Source organism: Pimephales promelas, chromosome 2 (genome assembly GCF_988280905.1).
Source record: "Pimephales promelas chromosome 2, fPimPro1.hap1.1, whole genome shotgun sequence".
Classification (NCBI taxonomy): Eukaryota; Metazoa; Chordata; class Actinopteri; order Cypriniformes; family Leuciscidae; genus Pimephales; species Pimephales promelas.
Window position 1 is genome coordinate 28,904,143 of NC_142770.1, and position 21,201 is coordinate 28,925,343.

General features: G+C 50.8%; 21 non-coding genes and 1 pseudogene across 21 annotated transcripts; all 22 read right to left on the reverse strand.

The window, feature by feature from the left end:
* Positions 1-345: 345 nt before the first annotated feature.
* Positions 346-511, reverse strand: LOC148996905 (U1 spliceosomal RNA). Its single transcript, XR_016147708.1, has one exon. It is a non-coding gene; the product is annotated as a U1 spliceosomal RNA (small nuclear RNA).
* Positions 512-849: 338 nt separating this feature from the next.
* LOC148996906 (U2 spliceosomal RNA) lies at positions 850-1,040 on the reverse strand. Its single transcript, XR_016149185.1, has one exon. It is a non-coding gene; the product is annotated as a U2 spliceosomal RNA (small nuclear RNA).
* A 1,112-nt stretch (positions 1,041-2,152) lies between these two features.
* On the reverse strand, positions 2,153-2,317 carry LOC148996907 (U1 spliceosomal RNA). Its single transcript, XR_016150561.1, has one exon. It is a non-coding gene; the product is annotated as a U1 spliceosomal RNA (small nuclear RNA).
* A 339-nt stretch (positions 2,318-2,656) lies between these two features.
* LOC148996908 (U2 spliceosomal RNA) lies at positions 2,657-2,847 on the reverse strand. The gene has a single exon (XR_016149187.1). It is a non-coding gene; the product is annotated as a U2 spliceosomal RNA (small nuclear RNA).
* Positions 2,848-3,960: 1,113 nt separating this feature from the next.
* LOC148996909 (U1 spliceosomal RNA) lies at positions 3,961-4,125 on the reverse strand. The gene has a single exon (XR_016150562.1). It is a non-coding gene; the product is annotated as a U1 spliceosomal RNA (small nuclear RNA).
* A 339-nt stretch (positions 4,126-4,464) lies between these two features.
* Positions 4,465-4,655, reverse strand: LOC148996910 (U2 spliceosomal RNA). Its single transcript, XR_016149189.1, has one exon. It is a non-coding gene; the product is annotated as a U2 spliceosomal RNA (small nuclear RNA).
* A 1,113-nt stretch (positions 4,656-5,768) lies between these two features.
* Positions 5,769-5,933, reverse strand: LOC148996911 (U1 spliceosomal RNA). The gene has a single exon (XR_016150563.1). It is a non-coding gene; the product is annotated as a U1 spliceosomal RNA (small nuclear RNA).
* A 339-nt stretch (positions 5,934-6,272) lies between these two features.
* LOC148996912 (U2 spliceosomal RNA) lies at positions 6,273-6,463 on the reverse strand. Its single transcript, XR_016149191.1, has one exon. It is a non-coding gene; the product is annotated as a U2 spliceosomal RNA (small nuclear RNA).
* A 1,113-nt stretch (positions 6,464-7,576) lies between these two features.
* Positions 7,577-7,741, reverse strand: LOC148996913 (U1 spliceosomal RNA). The gene has a single exon (XR_016150564.1). It is a non-coding gene; the product is annotated as a U1 spliceosomal RNA (small nuclear RNA).
* Positions 7,742-8,079: 338 nt separating this feature from the next.
* Positions 8,080-8,270, reverse strand: LOC148996914 (U2 spliceosomal RNA). The gene has a single exon (XR_016149192.1). It is a non-coding gene; the product is annotated as a U2 spliceosomal RNA (small nuclear RNA).
* Positions 8,271-9,380: 1,110 nt separating this feature from the next.
* Positions 9,381-9,545, reverse strand: LOC148996915 (U1 spliceosomal RNA). The gene has a single exon (XR_016150565.1). It is a non-coding gene; the product is annotated as a U1 spliceosomal RNA (small nuclear RNA).
* A 339-nt stretch (positions 9,546-9,884) lies between these two features.
* Positions 9,885-10,075, reverse strand: LOC148996916 (U2 spliceosomal RNA). Its single transcript, XR_016149196.1, has one exon. It is a non-coding gene; the product is annotated as a U2 spliceosomal RNA (small nuclear RNA).
* Positions 10,076-11,188: 1,113 nt separating this feature from the next.
* LOC148996917 (U1 spliceosomal RNA) lies at positions 11,189-11,353 on the reverse strand. Its single transcript, XR_016150566.1, has one exon. It is a non-coding gene; the product is annotated as a U1 spliceosomal RNA (small nuclear RNA).
* A 339-nt stretch (positions 11,354-11,692) lies between these two features.
* LOC148996918 (U2 spliceosomal RNA) lies at positions 11,693-11,883 on the reverse strand. Its single transcript, XR_016149197.1, has one exon. It is a non-coding gene; the product is annotated as a U2 spliceosomal RNA (small nuclear RNA).
* Positions 11,884-12,996: 1,113 nt separating this feature from the next.
* LOC148996919 (U1 spliceosomal RNA) lies at positions 12,997-13,161 on the reverse strand. The gene has a single exon (XR_016150567.1). It is a non-coding gene; the product is annotated as a U1 spliceosomal RNA (small nuclear RNA).
* Positions 13,162-13,499: 338 nt separating this feature from the next.
* Positions 13,500-13,690, reverse strand: LOC148996920 (U2 spliceosomal RNA). Its single transcript, XR_016149198.1, has one exon. It is a non-coding gene; the product is annotated as a U2 spliceosomal RNA (small nuclear RNA).
* A 1,113-nt stretch (positions 13,691-14,803) lies between these two features.
* LOC148996921 (U1 spliceosomal RNA) lies at positions 14,804-14,968 on the reverse strand. Its single transcript, XR_016150569.1, has one exon. It is a non-coding gene; the product is annotated as a U1 spliceosomal RNA (small nuclear RNA).
* Positions 14,969-15,307: 339 nt separating this feature from the next.
* On the reverse strand, positions 15,308-15,498 carry LOC148996922 (U2 spliceosomal RNA). Its single transcript, XR_016149200.1, has one exon. It is a non-coding gene; the product is annotated as a U2 spliceosomal RNA (small nuclear RNA).
* A 1,113-nt stretch (positions 15,499-16,611) lies between these two features.
* On the reverse strand, positions 16,612-16,776 carry LOC148996923 (U1 spliceosomal RNA). The gene has a single exon (XR_016150570.1). It is a non-coding gene; the product is annotated as a U1 spliceosomal RNA (small nuclear RNA).
* A 339-nt stretch (positions 16,777-17,115) lies between these two features.
* Positions 17,116-17,306, reverse strand: LOC148996924 (U2 spliceosomal RNA). Its single transcript, XR_016149201.1, has one exon. It is a non-coding gene; the product is annotated as a U2 spliceosomal RNA (small nuclear RNA).
* Positions 17,307-18,419: 1,113 nt separating this feature from the next.
* Positions 18,420-18,584, reverse strand: LOC148996925 (U1 spliceosomal RNA). Its single transcript, XR_016150571.1, has one exon. It is a non-coding gene; the product is annotated as a U1 spliceosomal RNA (small nuclear RNA).
* A 339-nt stretch (positions 18,585-18,923) lies between these two features.
* Positions 18,924-19,098, reverse strand: LOC148996926 (U2 spliceosomal RNA; annotated as a pseudogene).
* Positions 19,099-21,201: the final 2,103 nt, after the last annotated feature.

Consider the following 21,201-nt stretch of genomic DNA (forward strand, 5'->3'; position numbering starts at 1 on the left):
GAAAAAAACACAACATGGGTGGCTGTATATCACGTGACGTTTCACACGTGCACAATGTTTTCATACCACATGATAGAACTCCTCATTCCGAACAACTTTGCCTCCAGGACAACTGCTGTGAACTAAGTCGTCCGTCAAATATTGGAGACTATTTGAAGAATTGAGGAGAAAAAAGAAAACCCTCCTCACACAGACCGGTCCTAGACTGTTTCGTATCTCTCGAGCAACCGCCGCAGTTCAACTCTCTGGACTGCCTCTGGATATTGAAGAAGTGGAGAAAAAAAACAAAAAACAAAAGAACCTCAAGTGGAGCTTTAACAATCTGCCCTTTTAACCAGTGTTGTCCAGGGGAGAGCGCGAACGCAGTCCCCCACTACCCATAAATTATGCAGTCGAGATTCCCACATTTGGGGAATTCGCAGGGGTCAGCACAACCCAGAGTGCAATGGCCGAGCCTCGCCCTGGGTGAACCACCTTCCTGATCATGGTGTCTCCCCTGCCAGGTAAGTATGAATTCCCAGGCCTTCAGTCAGAAGCACCCTGCCCCTCTCCCCAATCCTCACCAGCGGTTTGCCAGTCAAAAAAGGGGCTTTTTTTTTTTTTTTTTTTTTTGCACGCTCCGCATCCGGCTCCATGAGCCATAAATGTACATAATGCGCCGTCCCCGAATAGTGGACGGATCAGATGTTAAACTGACAGAGGAACAGGGGTTCCTTTTTGTCTTGTTTTTACACCACAATTCTACCCAGGCTAGTATAGCACATGATCACCTACAACACCCACTCACACTAGCTCCATTATCACCTTCTGCCACACAAGACCACTACATTTCTTTCATTGAACACTTTAGGAGGGTGCACCGTTCCCAGAAGTACTGCAATACCGGGTCGATGCGTGGAGTGGACGGAGCAAGCCCCTATGCCATCTCCCAGGACCAAAAATCAATTTAATATGTGGTGCCCGGGTAGGGCACGTATCAGATATTAAACTGATAAGAACAGATACTACACTTGATCTTAGCCAAAAGGCCGAGAAGCGATGACGCAGCGACGCCGAGGCGGGGGAGCCGGCAAAGGCCACGCCCACCTGGGCCGCGGCGAGAGGGTCTAAGGTCGCCGGCAAACAAGCTCAGCTCAGATTGGTTGACACCGAAAATGGATCACAACAGAGTGCACAGCACGACACTCTGGAGTGCAACCTGGGATTTTGGATCATCAACATTCCGCCTTAAAAGTGAGCGGGCAGACCAAAGCGTCCGTGGTAGAGACTTGAAACTCTGAGGGATGGTAGGACCGGCCCGGTACTACAACCTCACCAAGGCTCGCCCCGATCGGCCCCAAGGTGGCGCTGCAGCGATCAAAAGTACGAAATGGCTCGTAACTCCTCGACCGTCGGTCGCAGACCCAAGTGTCTTACATCACCGGAATCCTTGGCTCGAGCCGAACAAGATGCATGCCTCGGATTGGGTGGTCGCGCTGGCGAGATTTTCGGGTATTTTGGATTTTCTGAAAAACCTACTTTTGCACACTAGTCCTAGGTTTTTTGCCCGATCTGACCCAAACCGGTGCAGAAAGATTCTCTGGAGTCTGACTGCCAACAGGGATCGGGAAACAGTTGGAATTTCCATCCACGTTGGCGACGGTACGCCAAAACGTTGGGGGTGGGCGAGGCGGGCTTTACTTAAACGGCTATAACTCTCCAACGGAATGAGACAATTGCACCCAACTCGGTACACCTGTGTACGGGCTCAGCCCGTGGTCACGTGAAGAGGAATGCGGCGACTGGCCACTTGGTGGCGCTGTAAACAGAAAAAAACACAACATGGGTGGCTGTATATCACGTGACGTTTCACACGTGCACAATGTTTTCATACCACATGATAGAACTCCTCATTCCGAACAACTTTGCCTCCAGGACAACTGCTGTGAACCAAGTCGTCCGTCAAATATTGGAGACTATTTGAAGAATTGAGGAGAAAAAAGAAAACCCTCCTCACACAGACCGGTCCTAGACTGTTTCGTATCTCTCGAGCAACCGCCGCAGTTCAACTCTCTGGACTGCCTCTGGATATTGAAGAAGTGGAGAAAAAAAACAAAAAACAAAAGAACCTCAAGTGGAGCTTTAACAATCTGCCCTTTTAACCAGTGTTGTCCAGGGGAGAGCGCGAACGCAGTCCCCCACTACCATAAATTATGCAGTCGAGATTCCCACATTTGGGGAATTCGCAGGGGTCAGCACAACCCAGAGTGCAATGGCCGAGCCTCGCCCTGGGTGAACCACCTTCCTGATCATGGTGTCTCCCCTGCCAGGTAAGTATGAATTCCCAGGCCTTCAGTCAGAAGCACCCTGCCCCTCTCCCCAATCCTCACCAGCGGTTTGCCAGTCAAAAAAGGGGCTTTTTTTTTTTTTTTTTTTTTTTGCACGCTCCGCATCCGGCTCCATGAGCCATAAATGTACATAATGCGCCGTCCCCGAATAGTGGACGGATCAGATGTTAAACTGACAGAGGAACAGGGGTTCCTTTTTGTCTTGTTTTTACACCACAATTCTACCCAGGCTAGTATAGCACATGATCACCTACAACACCCACTCACACTAGCTCCATTATCACCTTCTGCCACACAAGACCACTACATTTCTTTCATTGAACACTTTAGGAGGGTGCACCGTTCCCAGAAGTACTGCAATACCGGGTCGATGCGTGGAGTGGACGGAGCAAGCCCCTATGCCATCTCCCAGGACCAAAAATCAATTTAATATGTGGTGCCCGGGTAGGGCACGTATCAGATATTAAACTGATAAGAACAGATACTACACTTGATCTTAGCCAAAAGGCCGAGAAGCGATGACGCAGCGACGCCGAGGCGGGGGAGCCGGCAAAGGCCACGCCCACCTGGGCCGCGGCGAGAGGGTCTAAGGTCGCCGGCAAACAAGCTCAGCTCAGATTGGTTGACACCGAAAATGGATCACAACAGAGTGCACAGCACGACACTCTGGAGTGCAACCTGGGATTTTGGATCATCAACATTCCGCCTTAAAAGTGAGCGGGCAGACCAAAGCGTCCGTGGTAGAGACTTGAAACTCTGAGGGATGGTAGGACCGGCCCGGTACTACAACCTCACCAAGGCTCGCCCCGATCGGCCCCAAGGTGGCGCTGCAGCGATCAAAAGTACGAAATGGCTCGTAACTCCTCGACCGTCGGTCGCAGACCCAAGTGTCTTACATCACCGGAATCCTTGGCTCGAGCCGAACAAGATGCATGCCTCGGATTGGGTGGTCGCGCTGGCGAGATTTTCGGGTATTTTGGATTTTCTGAAAAACCTACTTTTGCACACTAGTCCTAGGTTTTTTGCCCGATCTGACCCAAACCGGTGCAGAAAGATTCTCTGGAGTCCGACTGCCAACAGGGATCGGGAAACAGTTGGAATTTCCATCCACGTTGGCGACGGTACGCCAAAACGTTGGGGGTGGGCGAGGCGGGCTTTACTTAAACGGCTATAACTCTCCAACGGAATGAGACAATTGCACCCAACTCGGTACACCTGTGTACGGGCTCAGCCCGTGGTCACGTGAAGAGGAATGCGGCGACTGGCCACTTGGTGGCGCTGTAAACAGAAAAAAACACAACATGGGTGGCTGTATATCACGTGACGTTTCACACGTGCACAATGTTTTCATAGCACATGATAGAACTCCTCATTCCGAACAACTTTGCCTCCAGGACAACTGCTGTGAACTAAGTCGTCCGTCAAATATTGGAGACTATTTGAAGAATTGAGGAGAAAAAAGAAAACCCTCCTCACACAGACCGGTCCTAGACTGTTTCGTATCTCTCGAGCAACCGCCGCAGTTCAACTCTCTGGACTGCCTCTGGATATTGAAGAAGTGGAGAAAAAAAAACAAAAAACAAAAGAACCTCAAGTGGAGCTTTAACAATCTGCCCTTTTAACCAGTGTTGTCCAGGGGAGAGCGCGAACGCAGTCCCCCACTACCATAAATTATGCAGTCGAGATTCCCACATTTGGGGAATTCGCAGGGGTCAGCACAACCCAGAGTGCAATGGCCGAGCCTCGCCCTGGGTGAACCACCTTCCTGATCATGGTGTCTCCCCTGCCAGGTAAGTATGAATTCCCAGGCCTTCAGTCAGAAGCACCCTGCCCCTCTCCCCAATCCTCACCAGCGGTTTGCCAGTCAAAAAAGGGGCTTTTTTTTTTTTTTTTTTTTTTTGCACGCTCCGCATCCGGCTCCATGAGCCATAAATGTACATAATGCGCCGTCCCCGAATAGTGGACGGATCAGATGTTAAACTGACAGAGGAACAGGGGTTCCTTTTTGTCTTGTTTTTACACCACAATTCTACCCAGGCTAGTATAGCACATGATCACCTACAACACCCACTCACACTAGCTCCATTATCACCTTCTGCCACACAAGACCACTACATTTCTTTCATTGAACACTTTAGGAGGGTGCACCGTTCCCAGAAGTACTGCAATACCGGGTCGATGCGTGGAGTGGACGGAGCAAGCCCCTATGCCATCTCCCAGGACCAAAAATCAATTTAATATGTGGTGCCCGGGTAGGGCACGTATCAGATATTAAACTGATAAGAACAGATACTACACTTGATCTTAGCCAAAAGGCCGAGAAGCGATGACGCAGCGACGCCGAGGCGGGGGAGCCGGCAAAGGCCACGCCCACCTGGGCCGCGGCGAGAGGGTCTAAGGTCGCCGGCAAACAAGCTCAGCTCAGATTGGTTGACACCGAAAATGGATCACAACAGAGTGCACAGCACGACACTCTGGAGTGCAACCTGGGATTTTGGATCATCAACATTCCGCCTTAAAAGTGAGCGGGCAGACCAAAGCGTCCGTGGTAGAGACTTGAAACTCTGAGGGATGGTAGGACCGGCCCGGTACTACAACCTCACCAAGGCTCGCCCCGATCGGCCCCAAGGTGGCGCTGCAGCGATCAAAAGTACGAAATGGCTCGTAACTCCTCGACCGTCGGTCGCAGACCCAAGTGTCTTACATCACCGGAATCCTTGGCTCGAGCCGAACAAGATGCATGCCTCGGATTGGGTGGTCGCGCTGGCGAGATTTTCGGGTATTTTGGATTTTCTGAAAAACCTACTTTTGCACACTAGTCCTAGGTTTTTTGCCCGATCTGACCCAAACCGGTGCAGAAAGATTCTCTGGAGTCCGACTGCCAACAGGGATCGGGAAACAGTTGGAATTTCCATCCACGTTGGCGACGGTACGCCAAAACGTTGGGGGTGGGCGAGGCGGGCTTTACTTAAACGGCTATAACTCTCCAACGGAATGAGACAATTGCACCCAACTCGGTACACCTGTGTACGGGCTCAGCCCGTGGTCACGTGAAGAGGAATGCGGCGACTGGCCACTTGGTGGCGCTGTAAACAGAAAAAAACACAACATGGGTGGCTGTATATCACGTGACGTTTCACACGTGCACAATGTTTTCATAGCACATGATAGAACTCCTCATTCCGAACAACTTTGCCTCCAGGACAACTGCTGTGAACCAAGTCGTCCGTCAAATATTGGAGACTATTTGAAGAATTGAGGAGAAAAAAGAAAACCCTCCTCACACAGACCGGTCCTAGACTGTTTCGTATCTCTCGAGCAACCGCCGCAGTTCAACTCTCTGGACTGCCTCTGGATATTGAAGAAGTGGAGAAAAAAAAACAAAAAACAAAAGAACCTCAAGTGGAGCTTTAACAATCTGCCCTTTTAACCAGTGTTGTCCAGGGGAGAGCGCGAACGCAGTCCCCCACTACCATAAATTATGCAGTCGAGATTCCCACATTTGGGGAATTCGCAGGGGTCAGCACAACCCAGAGTGCAATGGCCGAGCCTCGCCCTGGGTGAACCACCTTCCTGATCATGGTGTCTCCCCTGCCAGGTAAGTATGAATTCCCAGGCCTTCAGTCAGAAGCACCCTGCCCCTCTCCCCAATCCTCACCAGCGGTTTGCCAGTCAAAAAAGGGGCTTTTTTTTTTTTTTTTTTTTTTTGCACGCTCCGCATCCGGCTCCATGAGCCATAAATGTACATAATGCGCCGTCCCCGAATAGTGGACGGATCAGATGTTAAACTGACAGAGGAACAGGGGTTCCTTTTTGTCTTGTTTTTACACCACAATTCTACCCAGGCTAGTATAGCACATGATCACCTACAACACCCACTCACACTAGCTCCATTATCACCTTCTGCCACACAAGACCACTACATTTCTTTCATTGAACACTTTAGGAGGGTGCACCGTTCCCAGAAGTACTGCAATACCGGGTCGATGCGTGGAGTGGACGGAGCAAGCCCCTATGCCATCTCCCAGGACCAAAAATCAATTTAATATGTGGTGCCCGGGTAGGGCACGTATCAGATATTAAACTGATAAGAACAGATACTACACTTGATCTTAGCCAAAAGGCCGAGAAGCGATGACGCAGCGACGCCGAGGCGGGGGAGCCGGCAAAGGCCACGCCCACCTGGGCCGCGGCGAGAGGGTCTAAGGTCGCCGGCAAACAAGCTCAGCTCAGATTGGTTGACACCGAAAATGGATCACAACAGAGTGCACAGCACGACACTCTGGAGTGCAACCTGGGATTTTGGATCATCAACATTCCGCCTTAAAAGTGAGCGGGCAGACCAAAGCGTCCGTGGTAGAGACTTGAAACTCTGAGGGATGGTAGGACCGGCCCGGTACTACAACCTCACCAAGGCTCGCCCCGATCGGCCCCAAGGTGGCGCTGCAGCGATCAAAAGTACGAAATGGCTCGTAACTCCTCGACCGTCGGTCGCAGACCCAAGTGTCTTACATCACCGGAATCCTTGGCTCGAGCCGAACAAGATGCATGCCTCGGATTGGGTGGTCGCGCTGGCGAGATTTTCGGGTATTTTGGATTTTCTGAAAAACCTACTTTTGCACACTAGTCCTAGGTTTTTTGCCCGATCTGACCCAAACCGGTGCAGAAAGATTCTCTGGAGTCCGACTGCCAACAGGGATCGGGAAACAGTTGGAATTTCCATCCACGTTGGCGACGGTACGCCAAAACGTTGGGGGTGGGCGAGGCGGGCTTTACTTAAACGGCTATAACTCTCCAACGGAATGAGACAATTGCACCCAACTCGGTACACCTGTGTACGGGCTCAGCCCGTGGTCACGTGAAGAGGAATGCGGCGACTGGCCACTTGGTGGCGCTGTAAACAGAAAAAAACACAACATGGGTGGCTGTATATCACGTGACGTTTCACACGTGCACAATGTTTTCATAGCACATGATAGAACTCCTCATTCCGAACAACTTTGCCTCCAGGACAACTGCTGTGAACCAAGTCGTCCGTCAAATATTGGAGACTATTTGAAGAATTGAGGAGAAAAAAGAAAACCCTCCTCACACAGACCGGTCCTAGACTGTTTCGTATCTCTCGAGCAACCGCCGCAGTTCAACTCTCTGGACTGCCTCTGGATATTGAAGAAGTGGAGAAAAAAAAACAAAAAACAAAAGAACCTCAAGTGGAGCTTTAACAATCTGCCCTTTTAACCAGTGTTGTCCAGGGGAGAGCGCGAACGCAGTCCCCCACTACCATAAATTATGCAGTCGAGATTCCCACATTTGGGGAATTCGCAGGGGTCAGCACAACCCAGAGTGCAATGGCCGAGCCTCGCCCTGGGTGAACCACCTTCCTGATCATGGTGTCTCCCCTGCCAGGTAAGTATGAATTCCCAGGCCTTCAGTCAGAAGCACCCTGCCCCTCTCCCCAATCCTCACCAGCGGTTTGCCAGTCAAAAAAGGGGCTTTTTTTTTTTTTTTTTTTTTTGCACGCTCCGCATCCGGCTCCATGAGCCATAAATGTACATAATGCGCCGTCCCCGAATAGTGGACGGATCAGATGTTAAACTGACAGAGGAACAGGGGTTCCTTTTTGTCTTGTTTTTACACCACAATTCTACCCAGGCTAGTATAGCACATGATCACCTACAACACCCACTCACACTAGCTCCATTATCACCTTCTGCCACACAAGACCACTACATTTCTTTCATTGAACACTTTAGGAGGGTGCACCGTTCCCAGAAGTACTGCAATACCGGGTCGATGCGTGGAGTGGACGGAGCAAGCCCCTATGCCATCTCCCAGGACCAAAAATCAATTTAATATGTGGTGCCCGGGTAGGGCACGTATCAGATATTAAACTGATAAGAACAGATACTACACTTGATCTTAGCCAAAAGGCCGAGAAGCGATGACGCAGCGACGCCGAGGCGGGGGAGCCGGCAAAGGCCACGCCCACCTGGGCCGCGGCGAGAGGGTCTAAGGTCGCCGGCAAACAAGCTCAGCTCAGATTGGTTGACACCGAAAATGGATCACAACAGAGTGCACAGCACGACACTCTGGAGTGCAACCTGGGATTTTGGATCATCAACATTCCGCCTTAAAAGTGAGCGGGCAGACCAAAGCGTCCGTGGTAGAGACTTGAAACTCTGAGGGATGGTAGGACCGGCCCGGTACTACAACCTCACCAAGGCTCGCCCCGATCGGCCCCAAGGTGGCGCTGCAGCGATCAAAAGTACGAAATGGCTCGTAACTCCTCGACCGTCGGTCGCAGACCCAAGTGTCTTACATCACCGGAATCCTTGGCTCGAGCCGAACAAGATGCATGCCTCGGATTGGGTGGTCGCGCTGGCGAGATTTTCGGGTATTTTGGATTTTCTGAAAAACCTACTTTTGCACACTAGTCCTAGGTTTTTTGCCCGATCTGACCCAAACCGGTGCAGAAAGATTCTCTGGAGTCTGACTGCCAACAGGGATCGGGAAACAGTTGGAATTTCCATCCACGTTGGCGACGGTACGCCAAAACGTTGGGGGTGGGCGAGGCGGGCTTTACTTAAACGGCTATAACTCTCCAACGGAATGAGACAATTGCACCCAACTCGGTACACCTGTGTACGGGCTCAGCCCGTGGTCACGTGAAGAGGAATGCGGCGACTGGCCACTTGGTGGCGCTGTAAACAGAAAAAAACACAACATGGGTGGCTGAATATCACGTGACGTTTCACACGTGCACAATGTTTTCATACCACATGATAGAACTCCTCATTCCGAACAACTTTGCCTCCAGGACAACTGCTGTGAACTAAGTCGTCCGTCAAATATTGGAGACTATTTGAAGAATTGAGGAGAAAAAAGAAAACCCTCCTCACACAGACCGGTCCTAGACTGTTTCGTATCTCTCGAGCAACCGCCGCAGTTCAACTCTCTGGACTGCCTCTGGATATTGAAGAAGTGGAGAAAAAAAACAAAACAAAAGAACCTCAAGTGGAGCTTTAACAATCTGCCCTTTTAACCAGTGTTGTCCAGGGGAGAGCGCGAACGCAGTCCCCCACTACCATAAATTATGCAGTCGAGATTCCCACATTTGGGGAATTCGCAGGGGTCAGCACAACCCAGAGTGCAATGGCCGAGCCTCGCCCTGGGTGAACCACCTTCCTGATCATGGTGTCTCCCCTGCCAGGTAAGTATGAATTCCCAGGCCTTCAGTCAGAAGCACCCTGCCCCTCTCCCCAATCCTCACCAGCGGTTTGCCAGTCAAAAAAGGGGCTTTTTTTTTTTTTTTTTTTTTTTGCACGCTCCGCATCCGGCTCCATGAGCCATAAATGTACATAATGCGCCGTCCCCGAATAGTGGACGGATCAGATGTTAAACTGACAGAGGAACAGGGGTTCCTTTTTGTCTTGTTTTTACACCACAATTCTACCCAGGCTAGTATAGCACATGATCACCTACAACACCCACTCACACTAGCTCCATTATCACCTTCTGCCACACAAGACCACTACATTTCTTTCATTGAACACTTTAGGAGGGTGCACCGTTCCCAGAAGTACTGCAATACCGGGTCGATGCGTGGAGTGGACGGAGCAAGCCCCTATGCCATCTCCCAGGACCAAAAATCAATTTAATATGTGGTGCCCGGGTAGGGCACGTATCAGATATTAAACTGATAAGAACAGATACTACACTTGATCTTAGCCAAAAGGCCGAGAAGCGATGACGCAGCGACGCCGAGGCGGGGGAGCCGGCAAAGGCCACGCCCACCTGGGCCGCGGCGAGAGGGTCTAAGGTCGCCGGCAAACAAGCTCAGCTCAGATTGGTTGACACCGAAAATGGATCACAACAGAGTGCACAGCACGACACTCTGGAGTGCAACCTGGGATTTTGGATCATCAACATTCCGCCTTAAAAGTGAGCGGGCAGACCAAAGCGTCCGTGGTAGAGACTTGAAACTCTGAGGGATGGTAGGACCGGCCCGGTACTACAACCTCACCAAGGCTCGCCCCGATCGGCCCCAAGGTGGCGCTGCAGCGATCAAAAGTACGAAATGGCTCGTAACTCCTCGACCGTCGGTCGCAGACCCAAGTGTCTTACATCACCGGAATCCTTGGCTCGAGCCGAACAAGATGCATGCCTCGGATTGGGTGGTCGCGCTGGCGAGATTTTCGGGTATTTTGGATTTTCTGAAAAACCTACTTTTGCACACTAGTCCTAGGTTTTTTGCCCGATCTGACCCAAACCGGTGCAGAAAGATTCTCTGGAGTCCGACTGCCAACAGGGATCGGGAAACAGTTGGAATTTCCATCCACGTTGGCGACGGTACGCCAAAACGTTGGGGGTGGGCGAGGCGGGCTTTACTTAAACGGCTATAACTCTCCAACGGAATGAGACAATTGCACCCAACTCGGTACACCTGTGTACGGGCTCAGCCCGTGGTCACGTGAAGAGGAATGCGGCGACTGGCCACTTGGTGGCGCTGTAAACAGAAAAAAACACAACATGGGTGGCTGTATATCACGTGACGTTTCACACGTGCACAATGTTTTCATAGCACATGATAGAACTCCTCATTCCGAACAACTTTGCCTCCAGGACAACTGCTGTGAACCAAGTCGTCCGTCAAATATTGGAGACTATTTGAAGAATTGAGGAGAAAAAAGAAAACCCTCCTCACACAGACCGGTCCTAGACTGTTTCGTATCTCTCGAGCAACCGCCGCAGTTCAACTCTCTGGACTGCCTCTGGATATTGAAGAAGTGGAGAAAAAAAAACAAAAAACAAAAGAACCTCAAGTGGAGCTTTAACAATCTGCCCTTTTAACCAGTGTTGTCCAGGGGAGAGCGCGAACGCAGTCCCCCACTACCATAAATTATGCAGTCGAGATTCCCACATTTGGGGAATTCGCAGGGGTCAGCACAACCCAGAGTGCAATGGCCGAGCCTCGCCCTGGGTGAACCACCTTCCTGATCATGGTGTCTCCCCTGCCAGGTAAGTATGAATTCCCAGGCCTTCAGTCAGAAGCACCCTGCCCCTCTCCCCAATCCTCACCAGCGGTTTGCCAGTCAAAAAAGGGGCTTTTTTTTTTTTTTTTTTTTTTTGCACGCTCCGCATCCGGCTCCATGAGCCATAAATGTACATAATGCGCCGTCCCCGAATAGTGGACGGATCAGATGTTAAACTGACAGAGGAACAGGGGTTCCTTTTTGTCTTGTTTTTACACCACAATTCTACCCAGGCTAGTATAGCACATGATCACCTACAACACCCACTCACACTAGCTCCATTATCACCTTCTGCCACACAAGACCACTACATTTCTTTCATTGAACACTTTAGGAGGGTGCACCGTTCCCAGAAGTACTGCAATACCGGGTCGATGCGTGGAGTGGACGGAGCAAGCCCCTATGCCATCTCCCAGGACCAAAAATCAATTTAATATGTGGTGCCCGGGTAGGGCACGTATCAGATATTAAACTGATAAGAACAGATACTACACTTGATCTTAGCCAAAAGGCCGAGAAGCGATGACGCAGCGACGCCGAGGCGGGGGAGCCGGCAAAGGCCACGCCCACCTGGGCCGCGGCGAGAGGGTCTAAGGTCGCCGGCAAACAAGCTCAGCTCAGATTGGTTGACACCGAAAATGGATCACAACAGAGTGCACAGCACGACACTCTGGAGTGCAACCTGGGATTTTGGATCATCAACATTCCGCCTTAAAAGTGAGCGGGCAGACCAAAGCGTCCGTGGTAGAGACTTGAAACTCTGAGGGATGGTAGGACCGGCCCGGTACTACAACCTCACCAAGGCTCGCCCCGATCGGCCCCAAGGTGGCGCTGCAGCGATCAAAAGTACGAAATGGCTCGTAACTCCTCGACCGTCGGTCGCAGACCCAAGTGTCTTACATCACCGGAATCCTTGGCTCGAGCCGAACAAGATGCATGCCTCGGATTGGGTGGTCGCGCTGGCGAGATTTTCGGGTATTTTGGATTTTCTGAAAAACCTACTTTTGCACACTAGTCCTAGGTTTTTTGCCCGATCTGACCCAAACCGGTGCAGAAAGATTCTCTGGAGTCCGACTGCCAACAGGGATCGGGAAACAGTTGGAATTTCCATCCACGTTGGCGACGGTACGCCAAAACGTTGGGGGTGGGCGAGGCGGGCTTTACTTAAACGGCTATAACTCTCCAACGGAATGAGACAATTGCACCCAACTCGGTACACCTGTGTACGGGCTCAGCCCGTGGTCACGTGAAGAGGAATGCGGCGACTGGCCACTTGGTGGCGCTGTAAACAGAAAAAAACACAACATGGGTGGCTGTATATCACGTGACGTTTCACACGTGCACAATGTTTTCATAGCACATGATAGAACTCCTCATTCCGAACAACTTTGCCTCCAGGACAACTGCTGTGAACCAAGTCGTCCGTCAAATATTGGAGACTATTTGAAGAATTGAGGAGAAAAAAGAAAACCCTCCTCACACAGACCGGTCCTAGACTGTTTCGTATCTCTCGAGCAACCGCCGCAGTTCAACTCTCTGGACTGCCTCTGGATATTGAAGAAGTGGAGAAAAAAAAACAAAAAACAAAAGAACCTCAAGTGGAGCTTTAACAATCTGCCCTTTTAACCAGTGTTGTCCAGGGGAGAGCGCGAACGCAGTCCCCCACTACCATAAATTATGCAGTCGAGATTCCCACATTTGGGGAATTCGCAGGGGTCAGCACAACCCAGAGTGCAATGGCCGAGCCTCGCCCTGGGTGAACCACCTTCCTGATCATGGTGTCTCCCCTGCCAGGTAAGTATGAATTCCCAGGCCTTCAGTCAGAAGCACCCTGCCCCTCTCCCCAATCCTCACCAGCGGTTTGCCAGTCAAAAAAGGGGCTTTTTTTTTTTTTTTTTTTTTTGCACGCTCCGCATCCGGCTCCATGAGCCATAAATGTACATAATGCGCCGTCCCCGAATAGTGGACGGATCAGATGTTAAACTGACAGAGGAACAGGGGTTCCTTTTTGTCTTGTTTTTACACCACAATTCTACCCAGGCTAGTATAGCACATGATCACCTACAACACCCACTCACACTAGCTCCATTATCACCTTCTGCCACACAAGACCACTACATTTCTTTCATTGAACACTTTAGGAGGGTGCACCGTTCCCAGAAGTACTGCAATACCGGGTCGATGCGTGGAGTGGACGGAGCAAGCCCCTATGCCATCTCCCAGGACCAAAAATCAATTTAATATGTGGTGCCCGGGTAGGGCACGTATCAGATATTAAACTGATAAGAACAGATACTACACTTGATCTTAGCCAAAAGGCCGAGAAGCGATGACGCAGCGACGCCGAGGCGGGGGAGCCGGCAAAGGCCACGCCCACCTGGGCCGCGGCGAGAGGGTCTAAGGTCGCCGGCAAACAAGCTCAGCTCAGATTGGTTGACACCGAAAATGGATCACAACAGAGTGCACAGCACGACACTCTGGAGTGCAACCTGGGATTTTGGATCATCAACATTCCGCCTTAAAAGTGAGCGGGCAGACCAAAGCGTCCGTGGTAGAGACTTGAAACTCTGAGGGATGGTAGGACCGGCCCGGTACTACAACCTCACCAAGGCTCGCCCCGATCGGCCCCAAGGTGGCGCTGCAGCGATCAAAAGTACGAAATGGCTCGTAACTCCTCGACCGTCGGTCGCAGACCCAAGTGTCTTACATCACCGGAATCCTTGGCTCGAGCCGAACAAGATGCATGCCTCGGATTGGGTGGTCGCGCTGGCGAGATTTTCGGGTATTTTGGATTTTCTGAAAAACCTACTTTTGCACACTAGTCCTAGGTTTTTTGCCCGATCTGACCCAAACCGGTGCAGAAAGATTCTCTGGAGTCCGACTGCCAACAGGGATCGGGAAACAGTTGGAATTTCCATCCACGTTGGCGACGGTACGCCAAAACGTTGGGGGTGGGCGAGGCGGGCTTTACTTAAACGGCTATAACTCTCCAACGGAATGAGACAATTGCACCCAACTCGGTACACCTGTGTACGGGCTCAGCCCGTGGTCACGTGAAGAGGAATGCGGCGACTGGCCACTTGGTGGCGCTGTAAACAGAAAAAAACACAACATGGGTGGCTGTATATCACGTGACGTTTCACACGTGCACAATGTTTTCATAGCACATGATAGAACTCCTCATTCCGAACAACTTTGCCTCCAGGACAACTGCTGTGAACCAAGTCGTCCGTCAAATATTGGAGACTATTTGAAGAATTGAGGAGAAAAAAGAAAACCCTCCTCACACAGACCGGTCCTAGACTGTTTCGTATCTCTCGAGCAACCGCCGCAGTTCAACTCTCTGGACTGCCTCTGGATATTGAAGAAGTGGAGAAAAAAAAACAAAAAACAAAAGAACCTCAAGTGGAGCTTTAACAATCTGCCCTTTTAACCAGTGTTGTCCAGGGGAGAGCGCGAACGCAGTCCCCCACTACCATAAATTATGCAGTCGAGATTCCCACATTTGGGGAATTCGCAGGGGTCAGCACAACCCAGAGTGCAATGGCCGAGCCTCGCCCTGGGTGAACCACCTTCCTGATCATGGTGTCTCCCCTGCCAGGTAAGTATGAATTCCCAGGCCTTCAGTCAGAAGCACCCTGCCCCTCTCCCCAATCCTCACCAGCGGTTTGCCAGTCAAAAAAGGGGCTTTTTTTTTTTTTTTTTTTTTTTGCACGCTCCGCATCCGGCTCCATGAGCCATAAATGTACATAATGCGCCGTCCCCGAATAGTGGACGGATCAGATGTTAAACTGACAGAGGAACAGGGGTTCCTTTTTGTCTTGTTTTTACACCACAATTCTACCCAGGCTAGTATAGCACATGATCACCTACAACACCCACTCACACTAGCTCCATTATCACCTTCTGCCACACAAGACCACTACATTTCTTTCATTGAACACTTTAGGAGGGTGCACCGTTCCCAGAAGTACTGCAATACCGGGTCGATGCGTGGAGTGGACGGAGCAAGCCCCTATGCCATCTCCCAGGACCAAAAATCAATTTAATATGTGGTGCCCGGGTAGGGCACGTATCAGATATTAAACTGATAAGAACAGATACTACACTTGATCTTAGCCAAAAGGCCGAGAAGCGATGACGCAGCGACGCCGAGGCGGGGGAGCCGGCAAAGGCCACGCCCACCTGGGCCGCGGCGAGAGGGTCTAAGGTCGCCGGCAAACAAGCTCAGCTCAGATTGGTTGACACCGAAAATGGATCACAACAGAGTGCACAGCACGACACTCTGGAGTGCAACCTGGGATTTTGGATCATCAACATTCCGCCTTAAAAGTGAGCGGGCAGACCAAAGCGTCCGTGGTAGAGACTTGAAACTCTGAGGGATGGTAGGACCGGCCCGGTACTACAACCTCACCAAGGCTCGCCCCGATCGGCCCCAAGGTGGCGCTGCAGCGATCAAAAGTACGAAATGGCTCGTAACTCCTCGACCGTCGGTCGCAGACCCAAGTGTCTTACATCACCGGAATCCTTGGCTCGAGCCGAACAAGATGCATGCCTCGGATTGGGTGGTCGCGCTGGCGAGATTTTCGGGTATTTTGGATTTTCTGAAAAACCTACTTTTGCACACTAGTCCTAGGTTTTTTGCCCGATCTGACCCAAACCGGTGCAGAAAGATTCTCTGGAGTCCGACTGCCAACAGGGATCGGGAAACAGTTGGAATTTCCATCCACGTTGGCGACGGTACGCCAAAACGTTGGGGGTGGGCGAGGCGGGCTTTACTTAAACGGCTATAACTCTCCAACGGAATGAGACAATTGCACCCAACTCGGTACACCTGTGTACGGGCTCAGCCCGTGGTCACGTGAAGAGGAATGCGGCGACTGGCCACTTGGTGGCGCTGTAAACAGAAAAAAACACAACATGGGTGGCTGTATATCACGTGACGTTTCACACGTGCACAATGTTTTCATAGCACATGATAGAACTCCTCATTCCGAACAACTTTGCCTCCAGGACAACTGCTGTGAACCAAGTCGTCCGTCAAATATTGGAGACTATTTGAAGAATTGAGGAGAAAAAAGAAAACCCTCCTCACACAGACCGGTCCTAGACTGTTTCGTATCTCTCGAGCAACCGCCGCAGTTCAACTCTCTGGACTGCCTCTGGATATTGAAGAAGTGGAGAAAAAAAAACAAAAAACAAAAGAACCTCAAGTGGAGCTTTAACAATCTGCCCTTTTAACCAGTGTTGTCCAGGGGAGAGCGCGAACGCAGTCCCCCACTACCATAAATTATGCAGTCGAGATTCCCACATTTGGGGAATTCGCAGGGGTCAGCACAACCCAGAGTGCAATGGCCGAGCCTCGCCCTGGGTGAACCACCTTCCTGATCATGGTGTCTCCCCTGCCAGGTAAGTATGAATTCCCAGGCCTTCAGTCAGAAGCACCCTGCCCCTCTCCCCAATCCTCACCAGCGGTTTGCCAGTCAAAAAAGGGGCTTTTTTTTTTTTTTTTTTTTTTTGCACGCTCCGCATCCGGCTCCATGAGCCATAAATGTACATAATGCGCCGTCCCCGAATAGTGGACGGATCAGATGTTAAACTGACAGAGGAACAGGGGTTCCTTTTTGTCTTGTTTTTACACCACAATTCTACCCAGGCTAGTATAGCACATGATCACCTACAACACCCACTCACACTAGCTCCATTATCACCTTCTGCCACACAAGACCACTACATTTCTTTCATTGAACACTTTAGGAGGGTGCACCGTTCCCAGAAGTACTGCAATACCGGGTCGATGCGTGGAGTGGACGGAGCAAGCCCCTATGCCATCTCCCAGGACCAAAAATCAATTTAATATGTGGTGCCCGGGTAGGGCACGTATCAGATATTAAACTGATAAGAACAGATACTACACTTGATCTTAGCCAAAAGGCCGAGAAGCGATGACGCAGCGACGCCGAGGCGGGGGAGCCGGCAAAGGCCACGCCCACCTGGGCCGCGGCGAGAGGGTCTAAGGTCGCCGGCAAACAAGCTCAGCTCAGATTGGTTGACACCGAAAATGGATCACAACAGAGTGCACAGCACGACACTCTGGAGTGCAACCTGGGATTTTGGATCATCAACATTCCGCCTTAAAAGTGAGCGGGCAGACCAAAGCGTCCGTGGTAGAGACTTGAAACTCTGAGGGATGGTAGGACCGGCCCGGTACTACAACCTCACCAAGGCTCGCCCCGATCGGCCCCAAGGTGGCGCTGCAGCGATCAAAAGTACGAAATGGCTCGTAACTCCTCGACCGTCGGTCGCAGACCCAAGTGTCTTACATCACCGGAATCCTTGGCTCGAGCCGAACAAGATGCATGCCTCGGATTGGGTGGTCGCGCTGGCGAGATTTTCGGGTATTTTGGATTTTCTGAAAAACCTACTTTTGCACACTAGTCCTAGGTTTTTTGCCCGATCTGACCCAAACCGGTGCAGAAAGATTCTCTGGAGTCCGACTGCCAACAGGGATCGGGAAACAGTTGGAATTTCCATCCACGTTGGCGACGGTACGCCAAAACGTTGGGGGTGGGCGAGGCGGGCTTTACTTAAACGGCTATAACTCTCCAACGGAATGAGACAATTGCACCCAACTCGGTACACCTGTGTACGGGCTCAGCCCGTGGTCACGTGAAGAGGAATGCGGCGACTGGCCACTTGGTGGCGCTGTAAACAGAAAAAAACACAACATGGGTGGCTGTATATCACGTGACGTTTCACACGTGCACAATGTTTTCATAGCACATGATAGAACTCCTCATTCCGAACAACTTTGCCTCCAGGACAACTGCTGTGAACCAAGTCGTCCGTCAAATATTGGAGACTATTTGAAGAATTGAGGAGAAAAAAGAAAACCCTCCTCACACAGACCGGTCCTAGACTGTTTCGTATCTCTCGAGCAACCGCCGCAGTTCAACTCTCTGGACTGCCTCTGGATATTGAAGAAGTGGAGAAAAAAAAACAAAAAACAAAAGAACCTCAAGTGGAGCTTTAACAATCTGCCCTTTTAACCAGTGTTGTCCAGGGGAGAGCGCGAACGCAGTCCCCCACTACCATAAATTATGCAGTCGAGATTCCCACATTTGGGGAATTCGCAGGGGTCAGCACAACCCAGAGTGCAATGGCCGAGCCTCGCCCTGGGTGAACCACCTTCCTGATCATGGTGTCTCCCCTGCCAGGTAAGTATGAATTCCCAGGCCTTCAGTCAGAAGCACCCTGCCCCTCTCCCCAATCCTCACCAGCGGTTTGCCAGTCAAAAAAGGGGCTTTTTTTTTTTTTTTTTTTTTTTGCACGCTCCGCATCCGGCTCCATGAGCCATAAATGTACATAATGCGCCGTCCCCGAATAGTGGACGGATCAGATGTTAAACTGACAGAGGAACAGGGGTTCCTTTTTGTCTTGTTTTTACACCACAATTCTACCCAGGCTAGTATAGCACATGATCACCTACAACACCCACTCACACTAGCTCCATTATCACCTTCTGCCACACAAGACCACTACATTTCTTTCATTGAACACTTTAGGAGGGTGCACCGTTCCCAGAAGTACTGCAATACCGGGTCGATGCGTGGAGTGGACGGAGCAAGCCCCTATGCCATCTCCCAGGACCAAAAATCAATTTAATATGTGGTGCCCGGGTAGGGCACGTATCAGATATTAAACTGATAAGAACAGATTTTTTTCTTTCGAAAAGTTTTATTGTCACAGTGTCATTCCATTATTTCCATTTGCATGTACATTTTTTCTTTTAGATCACATTTTTACACATATTAAAAGGGATACATTATTTACGGTTAAAAGTTTCTTGTGTTTGTGTGTTGTGTAAAAAGTCCATGTATGTTTTAAAAGAAAGGTAAATGGTTTAAATAATAGGAATAAAACAATAAAACATGTCAGATAAAAAACAATAAAACAATAAATTATGCCACATAAAACATCTCTTGTACAGGATCGAGGGTGAGTCCCTATCAAGAATGTCCATTCACTCCAGGTCTCCAGAACAGGCCCCAGACTCCTCGCTTCCAGCGCCCAGCGGAGATCCCCTCTCCTCCGGCCCGCTGGCCCGCTGTTCCCGTAGCCAGAGTGGTGAGGGTGCATCTACGGGCAGCCAGGTACGGTGGCGGCAGGGACCCTCTCCGTGTGACCCCGGCCCCCCCATCCGAATAACGACGTGCGGCCCACCCTGCAGCGTTGATCTTATTCTTTGCTCGCACGCGTGGAGGGGGACCGTCACGCGTTTCCCCACCAGCAGGTTTCTGGTGGCCCAGATGGCATCCTTTATATGGTTGAGGGTGAGCCAGAGCGAGGCAAACGTTGGTGGTGTCAACTCCTTCAAGCCCTGACCCACCCCCAGGATGGCGAGCTTGTAGTCCACCTGGGCCCGACCCGCCGGCAGGCACGGGAAAAACAGGGGGCCGGTCTTGGCCCACAGGTCCCGCGCAGCGCCGCACTCCCAGAGCAGATGTTGGACGGTCTCCGGGGAACCACATCCGGACCGTGGGCAGGTGGGGTTTTTGGCCATGCCTCTGGAGTGCATGACCGCCCTGACCGGGAGGATCTCATGAGCCACCATCCACGACAAGTCCTTGAGCCTGTTCTGGAGAGCTGGGTGGGCTGCGTTCCTCCAAACGTCTTTGGCCTCACCTAGTGTGAGGCCTGGAACTGGACTCACCGATTCTCGATCCTGCACAAGAGAGACAAGAGACTTGTGGTTAGTTAAAATAGTGGCATCATTTGTTTCTAAAAGGTATTTCTTTAAAAATGTCTTAATAAAAAGGTGTTCTTTTGACAAATTAAAAGACACTGGGCTTTTAAGATCAATGGGTAAAATTTTCAAGCTTCTTAGGTATGACCCCATCCAGAATCGGGTCATGGCTGCTGTCTTGTGTTCTCTGGATGGGGTCAGTGCATACTGGATGTGGAGGGCGGCAAAGCGGCTGCCTAAAAACAGGTGGGGGTCTGGGAGGCCTTTCCCGCCATTCTCTTTTTTCTTTTTGACGACCTCCCTCTTGAGTCTTTCCCACTTGGACCCCCACAGGAAGTAAAATACCGCCCTCTCCAACTTGGCTAGGAATCGTCTTGGGGGACTAAAAACAGAACAGACAAGTAAAATCAGTGGTAAAATCACAGCTTTAAAAATTAAAATCTTGCCTTCTAGCGTCAGTTGTCTTAGTCCCCAAAAGCCCAGTCTTTGCCTAACTTTCCCTAACATGTCAGTCCAGTTACCTTGTCCTCCACCCTCCCTGTCAAATTTCACACCTAAAATTTTCAAATCATTTTCTTTAAAATCCAAATCTAGTCCTCCTGTGTCCATGTCGCCCCACGGCCCGAAGAGCAGGGCCTCGGACTTACTCCTGTTAAGCTTGGCGCCCGAGGCCCGACCGTACCAGTCAGTCAAGTCCATTGCTCTTCGTACTGATAAAAGGTCAGTCGCTAAAAGAGTCACGTCGTCCATATATAAAACACAGGTCGCCGTCAGTCCACCAGTTCCTGGGATGTCTAGTCCTTTAATCCATTTATCCCTTCTCAAGATCTGTGCCAGTGGCTCAATACAAGCCACATACAGAAGGGGAGATAAAGGACACCCCTGACGGACACCGCTGTGGATATTTACAGCTTTGGAAAGATGCCCATTTACAAGAAATTTGCTGCTTAAGCCCTCATACAGCAGCCCCACCCAAGCTATAAACCTCTCTGGAAAGCCCATTTTTTGCAGTACCTGAAAGAGGTACTGGTGCGAGACCCGATCAAAGGCTTTTTCAAAATCTAAATTTAGGGCTACAAGCCGGATGTTTCTGTCT